This window comes from Erithacus rubecula (genome assembly GCF_903797595.1).
Source record: "Erithacus rubecula genome assembly, chromosome: 6".
Classification (NCBI taxonomy): Eukaryota; Metazoa; Chordata; class Aves; order Passeriformes; family Muscicapidae; genus Erithacus; species Erithacus rubecula.
In genome coordinates, this window is record NC_136688.1 from 49,823,725 (window position 1) to 49,836,980 (window position 13,256).

The following is a 13,256-nucleotide window of genomic DNA, read 5'->3' on the forward strand; positions in this document are numbered from 1 at the left end:
AGAGATATGATCTGTTTGGATATTCTATTAAACTATTTGAATCTAGTCATAAATACTAGAATAGGTGGAAACTCTTCACAATAGTTAAATTATTAACAACACTCACAGGGTGGGCATAAGACTATTACAGTTTTAGACAGTATACATTCATGGTATTATAAAATGTTACTTTACTGGAGTTCATTTAACTTATGAAACGCTCAGGAAGAGCTCAATGGAGCCAAGGAGCCCAGTCATGGATTCAGCAGGAGGGTCCCCAGAGCGAATCCTGATTCGCCCATCCTCCCTGGACCCAGCTGCAGGATCAAGGTGCTCTGCTCTTGGATTCTATCTTTGCAAGCCTCAGTCTTCCAGAGCAGGAGATGAGCTCTGCCCTCCTTAGGAGCAAGGAGAGGGGAGGTTGGTTTGCTTGCACAGGGCCACACAGCAAGCGGGCGATGGAGCGGCGCTGCTGCAGTGGTCAGGCCACGCGCCAGTACAAGCCGAGACATTCAAGGATGAATTGGCAGCTCTGAGAAGTTTTCCTCCATTTATTTTATTATGTAGTGAGTGATACAGCAAAATCCCCTGTCTTAAAAGGATATAAAATAACCGTACGCGCTCACCGAAAATTTATGTCATTGAATGCCAGCCTGAAGAAATGGAAGCTGGTATTAAAAAATCGATAAAGTAACATGATAAATCAACATTCTGACACGTTTTAAAGTATATCGAATGTGTACAAAAACTTTATTAAAATGGTCAACAAGCCATTTAGCTGATAGGTGGCATAGCAAAGAAAATTATATTTTTAAATCTGCTCAATAGAGAATGAAGAGACTGAAGGAATTTTGACATGGTCGTTAGCTTGTAGGACGAAAACAGTTCATTGATATCTATTCCACGTGTTAGCCTCTGGCCCTTAGGGAGGCAGTATGACTTTTCAACTTGAAGAAAACATGATTTAAGGAAAAAAAAAGTACTTGAAAAATTTCCCCAGAAAATCTGCTTCATGCTGGCAGTATTAAGTCATGGGCATAGTTCTGTGACTTGGGACTCTTGGAGCACTGAGCAAAAACTTGAAACTGGGCCGCTGGGTCCCTGGTGACAGAGTCAGTGTAATGTTACAGGAATGCTCATGTTTTTTAACACAGGGAACACTTCAGCAGTTGATCCCTGCTCATTTTCTCTCCCCATTCTTCTTTCCTTTGGAGAAATATCATTTATTTAATTAGAATAAATGGGCTATGCTAAGTATTTGAACTAAATCTGGGATGTAGCAATATTTGGATGTGCCCTCAACCACAAACTCAGCATGCCCGTGCTTCTACAATGTTGATTTTGGACTCTTGAGAACCCAAGCACAACTGGGGCACTTGGGGCAGGACAACTGGATAAGAAGAAGAAATCTGTGGGCCAAGGAACTTGACCAAATATTGTGTTCCAAAAGGCAGCTCTGTACACAAAGAATAAGGGGAGCAATAGTTTATTTAAGTGGTTCAACACAAAACAGATGGTTAGATTTCAACAGAGAGAAGGACTGATGGGTCGTTTACAGCAGACAGACATCCTCAGAAGAGTAAGACCCCAAAACTTATGCATTTAATTCCATGATATCCTACAAGACTTAAACTTCTGAGGCCAATTTGAGTGTTTCACTATGTTAATTGACAAGCAATTCTTCCTCACGGAAATATGATCTGTTTCTAAAAGCTGTTTCTGGGGTTTTTAACACAGTATCACGGGTCAGATATTGCTTCTTGTGGTTTTGTTTGTGGGTTTTTGGTTTTGTTTTAATTTGCACATAAACATAAAACATAAAACATACGGTCAACCTAAAAGTTTTCAGATTTTTCTATGAAACCTTCCCAACCTCCAGGCAATCTTCCTGCCCTAAGAGGAATCTTTTCCTATAAAATTTAGACAATTAATATCTCTTGACTTTATGTACTGTTCTTGTTTTCACATTCCTGAGAATCACTTCAAAATATCCCTTAGGTACAGAGGAGGAAAAGTAAACTAGTGAGTTGCAAAGAATAAAAATTAGAGGTACAGCTTCGGCTTCTGGTGACAGGAGTGATGAGATTTTTCATTTTGTCAAATTTATAACAAACTCTAGAATCATGCTTTTTGGAGAACAGAATAGAACTCTAAACTATTGAGTCTAAATTTCCTTTTGCTTCTGGTAAAGTGCAAGTTCTAGGCTGTAGCAGGATTTTCTGTTTTGTCTTGCTATAATTTTATTCCCCTGGTAATCCCAGAAGCAGGACAAGAATTAATTTCAAACAAGGGTCTTTATTGTTTGCATAGCTCAATACTCTGTTTAATTACAAAAACATGTTAGTTGTTTTTTTAATTTAATTTTCTTTGAGAAAATGATGGTTCAAATTAAGGGGAAAAATGTTTTTTCAAAACTCAACAGTTTGGTGAAACCTTAAACTGCTTTTCTTTATGTTGTCTAAAGTTTTGAAGAAAACATAAATGCCACCAGTTAGGAGGTTTTGGGGCTTTTTTACAAAATCAGACCTACATCAGTCATTGATCATGGTCAACTGACCCCAGACAAGTAACAGAGGATGAATTTTTTAGTCACATCATCATATTAATATACCTATTTATTTAGTCCACTGCATATGAATTTTTTTATGAACATGGAGGTCAACAGTTATTAGTCACCAAAATTTCACTTGCAGCTCAGACTTCCATATTGCAATAAGCAGTGTGTAGATTCTCACTAAAGATGACAAACAGTAGTTGAGATAAAAAGAAAGGGTTAGTCAGCTTTCTTTGAGAAATAAGAATGCAAATTTAAGTGGAAATAATCTACAAACTTAGTTCACAGACCTAAAAGTGAGGACATGTTCAAAAACACCAAAGATTCAGCCAAAGCTTTGGTCTCACAAGAAACTTAACATCCACTGGAAGAAGGATATTGCAAGATGCATTTCCGTGTGATCCACTTTGCCACTTGTTGCAGATCACTAGAAAGTCTCCTACTGGGAGGAAAAAAAAGCTCTGAAACCTCAGAATCATCTTGAGCTTCAACAGAAATTATCTGATTTGAAAATTCAGCCTAGAATACTTTATTTCCTAGTAGGCTTTTAAAACATTGCTGACTTCCAATCAAGAAAAAGCAATTGCAACTTCTTACCAGCATTTTAACAGAAGAACCAATGAGATTTTTCACCAGTGCCTCTGCTAATTTCACCTTTTCTGACTGTGATGCTTTGACAACAAAGGGAGAGAGATCTACAGTCTTAAACTGTCTTTTGCTTTTTGATGATCATGGAAAATATTCTCTTAGGATTCGGGGGGGAAAACTAAAAAAAAAAAAGCATTTGAAAATAATTTGCTATATGGGCACATAAAATCTCTGCATTTTTACCAGGACATAAATGTCCAGTAAAACTCAGCTACATACTCACCCAACATACATAACTCAGTCAAAGCCAAAAAATATCAAATAGGGCAGAAAATTATGTAGCTCTGAGTGTTGCCCTTAGAAAACATCTTCCATTTCATCCCACCACCTCATTCTATAATTTGATTTTCATATTGTCCAACGTGTTTTACAACCCAGAAATAAATTGTCTACAGTGGGAATAAACTACCTCAACCCAAAGTCTAAATTGTCCCATTAGCTATATTAGAAGGACAAAAAACTTCTCTAAGTCATGGTGTGTATAATCCATTAATCTATTCATTTCTATGGGGATTTTCAAAAATACAACATATAATAAAGGGAACGGAAATAAAATAAAGCAAATTTTGAAAGATATACAGCACAATTAATTTGATGCAGATTTTGAAAAAGTACAATTTACCATATCCAGTGATTCATTAAACATAAATCTTTTATACTTGAAAGTCAAGTATTCTAGAGATGAAATCTCAAATCTGTTGAAGAGAGTGGGAGTTTCCTCTCTGATTTCTTGGAGCCTGCATTTTACTCCAGGCACATTTTCTCTTCTAAAAGCACATTTCACATGGAATTATTTGAGTGGACAAATTGTATTAAAGCAGATCCCTTGTCTCTTTCTGTCTTTAGACATGTACCACATTCTGTAAACCTGAGATGGTATCAAAGAAACACTCATTTGAATGAAAGAATTTATTGACTTCAAAGGGTCAGTTACACAAAATCAAATCTTCTCTTCATATATGCTTATGATAGTCAGGAAATGGATCACTTAGAAAACTTCACCAAATAATGTACTTGAAAATGCATAGTTAATTTCAGAAATGAAAATAAGCTGTCTGCTATGAGAGTATTTTATCATAAGGAATACTTAGGGACTTTATTTGAAAAATACCCTAGAAATAGTCAAATAACCTCTTTGGTCATATCTGACAATTATTCTCACTGAAATATTTCTGAATTCTGTACTCTATCTTCTTCAACTAGAGAAATAAATGTGAAGGTGATAATCTTTAAATAATTTACTCATTGTATGTATCTAAAATTTGTTTGCATAAGTATTAATCAAATAGGCTGGAGGCACAATTTCTGAAGAGCCAATATTAGGCCCTGGCTCAGCTTGGGGGCTGCTTTCTGCAAAAAATGTAAGATATGCATACCTGAAAAATAAGAGTATTGCTGTTAGCACCAGTTCTTGCATTTCCAATAGATGCATTCCCAAACTTTTGTTAAAACCTGGGTTTTATGGTAAACTGCTCAAAACCCAATGTTTGAAGGATGAAGTCTGATGTGAAGAACACCACTTTGTTTCTTTCAACTTCTCTGAGCAATCTGTGAATTCCTTCATAAGCTTTCCTTTCCTTGGTGACCTGAGATGACTTGAATTAACTATGATGCACTATGTGGAAAACATTGTCTCCAATCTGTCCTTCCCCACTTCTCACTTTTAATTTATTGGCCACCCACCCCTCTTTTTTCTTTTTGTTCTTGTCCAAATTTTCCTATTTCCAGCATATGTTTTAAGATTAAAAAACTCTTGTTTGGCAGACAGTACAAATGCTGTACCTCAACAGATGTTTTTAGTGTCAGTGCAAGAAGCGGCCACACGCTGATGCGGTTCTGCTTGGCACCATTTCTTGTCTGGAGAGACTGACACTGCATGAATATATTCATTTTACTGCTGACTTCTTTTTTGTCATTTTTTTCCTCCTTTCCACTCTCATGACACTGCGGTAAATTTGGTGTTCCTGTGACTTGTTCACTCTTTGCATATGACTTTGTTTTTAAGTCATCCAAGTCTTGTTTTTGGAGGTGCCAATTTGACCTGAATTTACCTTTGAGCACCTCTCTCTTTCCTTTAACTGTGTTACCAGGAATATGTTTTCAGGTTAACTTGTAGCCTTTACCAACTGTTTTCATGTGTCTCAATATCACCATTTCTCTCCAAATAGTATTGCTATGCAGGCACATGTATCAAAATAGTTAGGGCCTCACTAAGTACAATCCACAAGTTCAACAGGTTTTTTTATTTACTCAGCTGGTCGTGTACTTGTACGAAGGAGGTTTTTTTCAAGCTGTATTTGAAACAGGGGACAGGTTATGTAAGGGCATAATAAAAATATGGCTTTTGTGAAGGCACAAACATGATCCAAGAGAGACTCTCTAAATCTCCTTCCGTCTCCTAATCTGAATGGATTTTTCTGGCTTTCTGATGACAGGGGAGGTTCTTCTGTGCAAATCCATGCCAGGTAACAGCTGAAAATGAGAACTGGAAAAGCGGACAGGAAAAAAAAAAAAAAAAAATTGAAGCTAAACATCATGAATTTAGAGTGCTTGCTGACCATAAAAATCTCTTCTGGCTAAGTGTTAGCAAATGGTGCCATATGAGACACCACAACATTTCCCTCAGCTTGCGAAAGGCCATAATTATGGTGCTCCAGATAATCTCATGTGGTAACTGCTTATAAAAATTGACCCTTTAATGGCAAATCTCTGTCCCATATGTTTTCTTTATTTTGTCTTTATACAAAAAGTAAAGTGTAAGATACAAGAAAAGAAAAAAAAAAAAAAAACCCCAAGCAATGGGGCAGTTGATTTTCAAAATACAAGAATATGTGTCACATCCACAGCCTCCCTATGAGGATGCCTGAGGAACAGTTCTCCAGAGTTCAAATAAGGCTTTTCCAGATTACTCTATCAGCTAGCAACAGTGCTCTGCTATCTCCTGTAATACTGATTTGTTGCCTTTGCAACCACTCACAGAAAGAATGTATTCTTTTGGGCCACTCGAACAGTGAGGGGAAAGGTGTTGTGACCAGTGTTGTCCTTTCTAGTGAAAGCTTCCAGCAGCTAAGCCTACTGCTCAAAGCACTCATCTGGCTTAGAGAATGAGCCCTGCTATGGATCCTTTCAAAGCCAGCATCCAGAAAGGGGTACAGTCCTTGTACTCCAAAGAGATCACCTTCATCACCTCTCCTTTTTGTAATCATCTGCTGGAGCTGCTTATCTCCTCCCCAAATAATGACTATGAGCTGCCTGCTGGGTTTGAGCCCCTTTACAGATATTTCTGTCCTTGTGTGCTCCCTTGGGAGCCCATTTCAAAAGCCAGCACATGAGGCTGCTCCACAAGGGCTTCAGAGGAAATGTTGCTGCAGTTGGGAAGGGGCAGTGTAGGGAGCACCTCCAAGAGACAGCCCCACTGCTCACTTTGCTTTTCACTTGCTAGAGATTCCTGCTGGACTCCCTGGGCCTTCTTCCTCTCTCTGTTTTGTGCAAGTAGCTGAAGACAGTAATTCACAAGCTGGAGAGCTCAGCCTGACCTTAGATAGCACTCAGTGGACGATCATACCTCTACTGCAGCTGGCACAAACACACAAGCCTGTGGTGTCAAAGGTACGTCTCATTCTTCCGGCTGCTTTTGTCGCAAACAAATATTTATTTTGGAGAAAGCAGGGGAAATCCAATTCTCTAGTTGTGGTTTCGATTCCTTTTGTCTGCAGCATGTTCTGCTAGGGAAGTGATGCACAGCGGTTTCTTTTTCAAATTTGCTTCTGGCTCAGCAAGAAGGTGGGTGGCAGGGCAGTTGGAAGTCATCAAGCACCAGCAATAATGTTTGGTAACCTTTTGTATTACTCTGCCCCCCAACCACTGCAATGGCTACCTTTCCCTGCTCTTACTGGGGGACAGATCTTGGGAAGTCCTGAGTAACTTTGAATTTGTCTAAGAAATTTCAAGTCTTGAAGATTCTAAACATAGCATAGAAAAGCAGCACATGATTCCTTATGCATGATGCAAAAAGGGACACAGCCATAAAACTGAGGTTAAAGTGAAGCAAGTTTGCTAAGGGCGATGGAAGAAGGCAAGCAACAGGACAATTAACAGAACCAGGCCAAAATAACTCCCTCACACTAAGAGTCAAGTCCTGAACTCCTGGGCATCACTTGAGTAGATAGGATCTTTATTAAATATTTATACCCAGAATGCAGCAGGAGTCAGATTTTTCTCACCCCAGTAGCAAGCATAGCTGTCTTATTGCCACCAATTATGCAAATGTCAGCATGAAAGGCATGCTCAGAAAAAAAATTGCCTCTAGATCCCAGTAGTTGCAACTGGTTACTTGCTAATGACTAACAGTGATGATTAGTGATATTTATTCATGTGGCAGACTTTGAAAGCAAGAAGTGAAGTTTAGCATCCCTGGCTAATGCTTTCCCAAAAGCAGTATGATGGCCCATTCAATGTGCTAATAGCTCTGTTAGCATTTTTGACATGCAGATTTTGGAAAGAAAGAGAGTCAACTTACCAGCAAATGTATGTAGTGCAGAAATACATTCATGCCATGGAAGAAAGTAGGGAAAATATCTGCTTCTTGACTGTGCAATTTTTCTTTCTACACTGTTTTCCCTTCCACTCTTTTGTTGAGAGGAAAAAATTATCCTTCATCTTTCTTTATATCCAATGCAAGCAGAAAATCTATATGCATACTATGAAGAAAATGTCTTACTTTGAAACATGCTGTTCTTTGATTTAATAGTGATTGCATACATGTATATTGACACAATATGAGTCCAGAGGAAGGCTGCATATTTACCCCAGAGAATGGAAGTTCTTCATAGCAATAAAAATCGTAACCCTGCAAAGTGCAGCACCATTCCTGGATGCTCCTGGATGGCCAAGGATCTCATGAAATTGAAAAGAGCACCACTTGAATGCTCATCATATGACAGGGAAGGTGAAATTTCTCAGCATTACCACCCACTTAGCTGAAGCACTAGTGGCATTCGCTCCAATCATGGATGCAGTCCTGACTGCAGTCTCAAAACAGGCCATGACAGCCTCTCATCTATGTGAATAACCTGCACACAAAGATGACAACATCCCCAGATCATTAAGATGTTGACAGAAGAAGCCTCAGAAAACACCTGGAATTTGTTATCCTGTCAGAAATCAGAAATAAGAAGAGAAACAAGAAATAAGGTAGAGCTATACTAGCATTCAAAGTGTGAAGGAAAGACATGAATAATTGAAAAAATTTAAGCTTCTGACTGAGATGGAATTCTGAGCCAGAAAAAAGGATGGCTCTTGAAAGAAACACCCCATGAAGAATGGATTTGATAGAAAAAGTTTCTCTTACCCTTCCAAAGGCAGCAATATTCTATAATAAACACGTCTTTGACAGATACATCAATGAGGAATTTGCTGCAGGTTCAGAGAGAGGATTTAAGTGAGGATCATACCACCAGTTTCAAGTCTCATGGAGGAGAAAGGTCCTCAAGAAATGGAATTAGTTTCATCCTTTCAGAAATTTAACAAATGAACAAACCAACAAAAAAGTAAAGTTACTCAATTAATCAATTCTGAAAAGTCACTAGTCTTTTCAATAACATCCAGGGTTCAACTTGCTGCTGCAGAAAGACAAAAGATAACAAAACAGCCACAGAAGCAGAACATGTCAAGCTCATGTCTGAAAGAAGTATAAGTGCTCATCCTGACACACTCACATATTTCTAGGAACCAAATTTAGGCAGTCATCACTAAAGGCCAAAGATTCTCTTTCTTCTGCTCTCTCTGAAGCCTATCAAAAGATCCAGCAGCAATGCAGAAAGGCATTGTCTCTACTGAAGAATGAGCTCCAGCTTCCAACAGACATTCTGCCCACCCATGGTTGTTTGCATTCATTGCCTCTCATAAAATGCACTTTTTATTCAAAGAGGAGAAACAAAGAAACTTCTGCTGGTACTGAAATCTTGGTTTGGATCTCAGGGCTAATGAGGGAAATGTGCTCTTAACACCTCAAGTTCAGAGAGTTGGTGCAGGAGGCGGATGCCCGAAGGGTTGAGGACACTCACAGGGCCAGTGATGAAGGGTCTGGGTTTGTGTCAGGTCCCAGAATCATGACAATGCAGACATTGCTTCCAACCACTTGGCACTATCCATAAACACTGTGTTACTCACAGTAGACTTGCTACTGTGACAGGAGTGACACAGTCAACCTGTTAGGAACCAGAGATCTCCTGGGATAAAGGCATAGAATATAGTAAGTACCTTTTCTCTTTAAATTATTTTCCTGGAAAATTTAACTGGTGCCCTGATTCTGGGGTTAATAGCCAAAAAAACAAGCAAGAGTGCAAAAAAGTTTTCCAGGGTGTAGGAACATCTTCTCAAGCCCTACCAAATTTTGGTGGATGAAATCTTCTGTTGAAGTAGGATGACACATTCTGACCAAGCAGACCCAAGCATGGTCAAAGCAAGACCACTGGCAGTGATATTTCTGAAGATTAGGCTCTCCCATCCTGTAAGGTTGAAAGGTAGATGTTTTAGAAAAGTCTGGAATATACCTTTCTCCTGAACAATAAAGGCATCTTGCACACCAGTAAGTGGAAGCCAGAAGGAATTATGTCACTTTCTTGAGAAGCTCCAAATAAAAAATGGAGAACTGAGATAAACATGCAGAAGCTGTACACAGCTCCCCAGGGGAAATGAAGTAAAGAATAGTTCAGGGCTTACCAAAAGAAGTCTAACCCATAATCAGCTGTCAAAAAGCAAAGAACTCTAGCAAAATTGTGTCACTGAGAAGGGAAACATTATGAGACTTTTCTCATTATACATATGTGCATAAATCACAAAGCTTACACGCCAAAACGCTCAAGGAATGAAATATGTGGTCTCAAGTGACAGGGTTTATTCATATGCTCTGTGTGAATGTATATGCTGATTAACACTCAAAGCCAAGAGATACTTATACATCTATTCTTATATAGACCATACTTTCTGAATATATACGTTTTTAAAATCTCTACTAGTGGAACTTGTAATCCTTCTTTACAAAGGTGTAACAAAAAATCAAATCTGGCCTTCATCCTCATAGAGAATAGAGAAATTTTAATATTCATCCAATGAAAAGAGCAAACAATGGCTTTGTAAATTCTAAGAGTCTTAGTTTATATTACTGTGACTTAGAAACTAAATTTCTTTAAATTATGTGGTGCTGGAGGTCATGATCCCCCTACCATTGAAACACTTTTTTATAGTTTGGTGTTTAATAACCAAGTGCATTGAACACTTTCTGCTCTAAATTAAGCAATTCTTGGATCTTTACCAAATTGCAGAATGCTGCACCAGACAAACTCTATCCCAGCTCTGACAGTTTAAATTGCTTTATATATTTAAAACATTAATTATTTGACATATTAGAAATTAACTGGAAAAAGTGATCAATTACTAACATGAAGTAAACCCCCAGACAGGTATTAATATTTTTTGATCAAGCTAATTCCAGATTTTTGTTTCATATTTGCTTCTCTCCTTTGCTATCTGATTTTACTTTAGATTTATGGGATATACACAACCAAAGTGTTTTTTAAGCACTCTTTGTTAAGTCATTCCCAGTGTGACTGATAAATGCCAACCCATATAAATATGGTACTGGACTGTGAATGTTCCACTGTGAATGTATTAAATTTAGGCACTTTTATTCCTATTTAGGTACTTGAGTCATTCACATCAGTGAAAAAAAGGCCACTTGTTTAGGTGCTTTTAGTTAAGTGACTAAATTGAGACCCCCATGTGGCATAAATATTAGCTTGTTCCTTAATAGTCTCCCATGAAAGCCAATGGGAGTTCAGCCATGGAATCCAAAGGGGACGGACTGCACCCAGCTATTGGATTGTGTAATAGCTTTTTTTTTTTTGATGCTAAGTTTTTGGTACTTTTTCCCAGTAAAAAAGATTAAAAACACAAGTTAATAAATCTTCTAATTAAACCACTTACCAATATTACAACATTAGCGTTGGGATAAGAACAAGCAAAAGAAAGGCAATTATAAGAGAGGAAAAGAAACAAAGGAAGAAAATGTGACAAGTAGGTGGACTCTGGCTTTGTCTGTCACTTTGGCTCCTTGTTTCTCTCCAAGGCTTCTTTTGGGGGACTGGGCTAGGCAGATTTCAAACGTGTTGACAAGCCTGGCAGAGCTGCCATTTCAATTTGTCCCTCAGCAGCAATGCCAGGCAGCTGTAAATGACTCTAACATTCTCTGCTTCATGATGATTCCAGGATTACAGTTAGGTTTTATGCTTTAAGTCCAGCATGGACTCCCTGCTAAGAGGCTCAAACTTCCTTAGACAGTGAGCACTTTCAGTCTACAAGCCACAAGCCTAGCTCTTTTCCAAGGTTAACAGGGGCAGAAATCTTTTAAAAGTAGGAAAAGCACTTCAGGAAGTAAACAGGAGAAGTGTGAAAGAGATATCACTCATCCGCTTTTCTAACAAGGGGATGTGTGTTCAGAAATCCCTTCCATAGTTTGGAAGCCTTCCATCATTAATTCGGAGGCATGTTACAAGTTTTGTCCTAGTGCAGATGACAGACAGTTCCATACAATATCGGACAATAATAATAATAAATGACATGGATTTTTAACAAAGAGTGGAAACATTTCCCAAAATGCTCCTTTGGTGCTTTAACAGCTGTCTCCCCATAAACTGAATGGTCTCTCCTTTTACTACCTGAGCTCAGGATCAGACTGTGAATGGAATCCACAGTGGAATGGTGTGTCTGGCCAAGACTTGGACACTGATGGACAGCACCTGCCCCTCCAGCCCCCTGAGAGGCTATGAGGACTCACACAGGACTCACACTGCTCTCTGTATCACTTGAGGTGTGACCAGAGACAGTGGACACTACAGCTTCCTTTATCTTACAGCTTGACTGCCCTGCATTACTAAACCTTGGTTTGCAATGAAGAAACAGAAGGGACTAACATGACTGAAAAACAGACTACATTTTTTAATATTTTCATAGGGGAGGGAATTTGCCTACATTTTCAGTGTTACAAACCTGCAAAAGGAAAAATGAGACACTGGCTCAAAACCAAAATCTTTTAATTTGTAGTTGTGAATATTGCACAGTTCACTCTGAACCATCGAAATAAATGAAATTTTGTCATTGGTTTTGCTGGAAACTGGCACCAAGCCTTCATTTGGTAATTTCAAGTCAGTTTTACAGATGTGAGCCAATGCACAAAGCATATGGTTTCTGATGCATTACAAGTTAGAGCTGCCTAATGAACACCGTCTTAGAAGACCACTTTCTTTTATGTATAATTTATTGTGTCTTCATCAGTGAAACCAATTCAAAGCACAAATGCAAAGGAAATATATTGGGGTTGAAGTTAGAACTGTGAGAGAATTTACAATAGCAAATGTGCAAAACATTTTATCTTTCTGCAGTACTTCCAATGGAAGCCTTAAAAAATTGAAGAGTCCACCATAAACAAATATTGTCCTCTTTCAGTAGGCTTTGAAAAGCTAAGAAACCTGGGAAAATAAGTGTTTCAAATAAATGTTAGTTAAAAAAGAAAAAAATCATAAAGCATCATCCCCTTCAGGATTGAATAAAATCAAAAGGGATGTTTAGGTCAATAACTCAGGGGAAAAAATATTGCTGCTCTGGACAGTATCAAGAGGATTAATTTTTTTTCAATGTCACTTTGCTGTCTTCCCAGCAAGTGCCAACACAAAAACAATATCCAAATATTCAAAAACACTAATTGTTCTCGAATACATATGGCTGACTGACAATAAAAAATCCCTTTTTATCTTATTATTGTTTTCATGGCCAAATTATTAACTTGAAGCTTGCTACATGTAATTCAGTTTGGGAATAAAATTATCTCTGGATATAATATTTCCAAATTGTTGCCAAACTGGTCACTTAAAGTCATCTCACTGTTTAATCTGAGTAGAATTTAAAATAAACAGAGAGGGTTTTGTGTACATACAAATCTGGGTGGGGAAAGCAATATTTACAGAGTACTTCTTATCCTTCCTAGTTACGCTTCTTGTGTTTGTCCAAGCAGCTTCTT

The 13,256-nt window shown here is 38.2% G+C and overlaps 1 long non-coding RNA gene across 1 annotated transcript in view; it reads right to left on the reverse strand.

Moving 5' to 3' along the window:
* Positions 1-810: 810 nt before the first annotated feature.
* LOC306803175 overlaps positions 811-13,256 on the reverse strand; it is a 37,627-nt gene continuing 25,181 nt past the window's right edge. Inside the window, exon 3 of the long non-coding RNA XR_013774566.1 lies at positions 811-2,972. This is a non-coding gene — a long non-coding RNA (uncharacterized lncRNA). The remainder of the gene's footprint in view (positions 2,973-13,256) is intronic.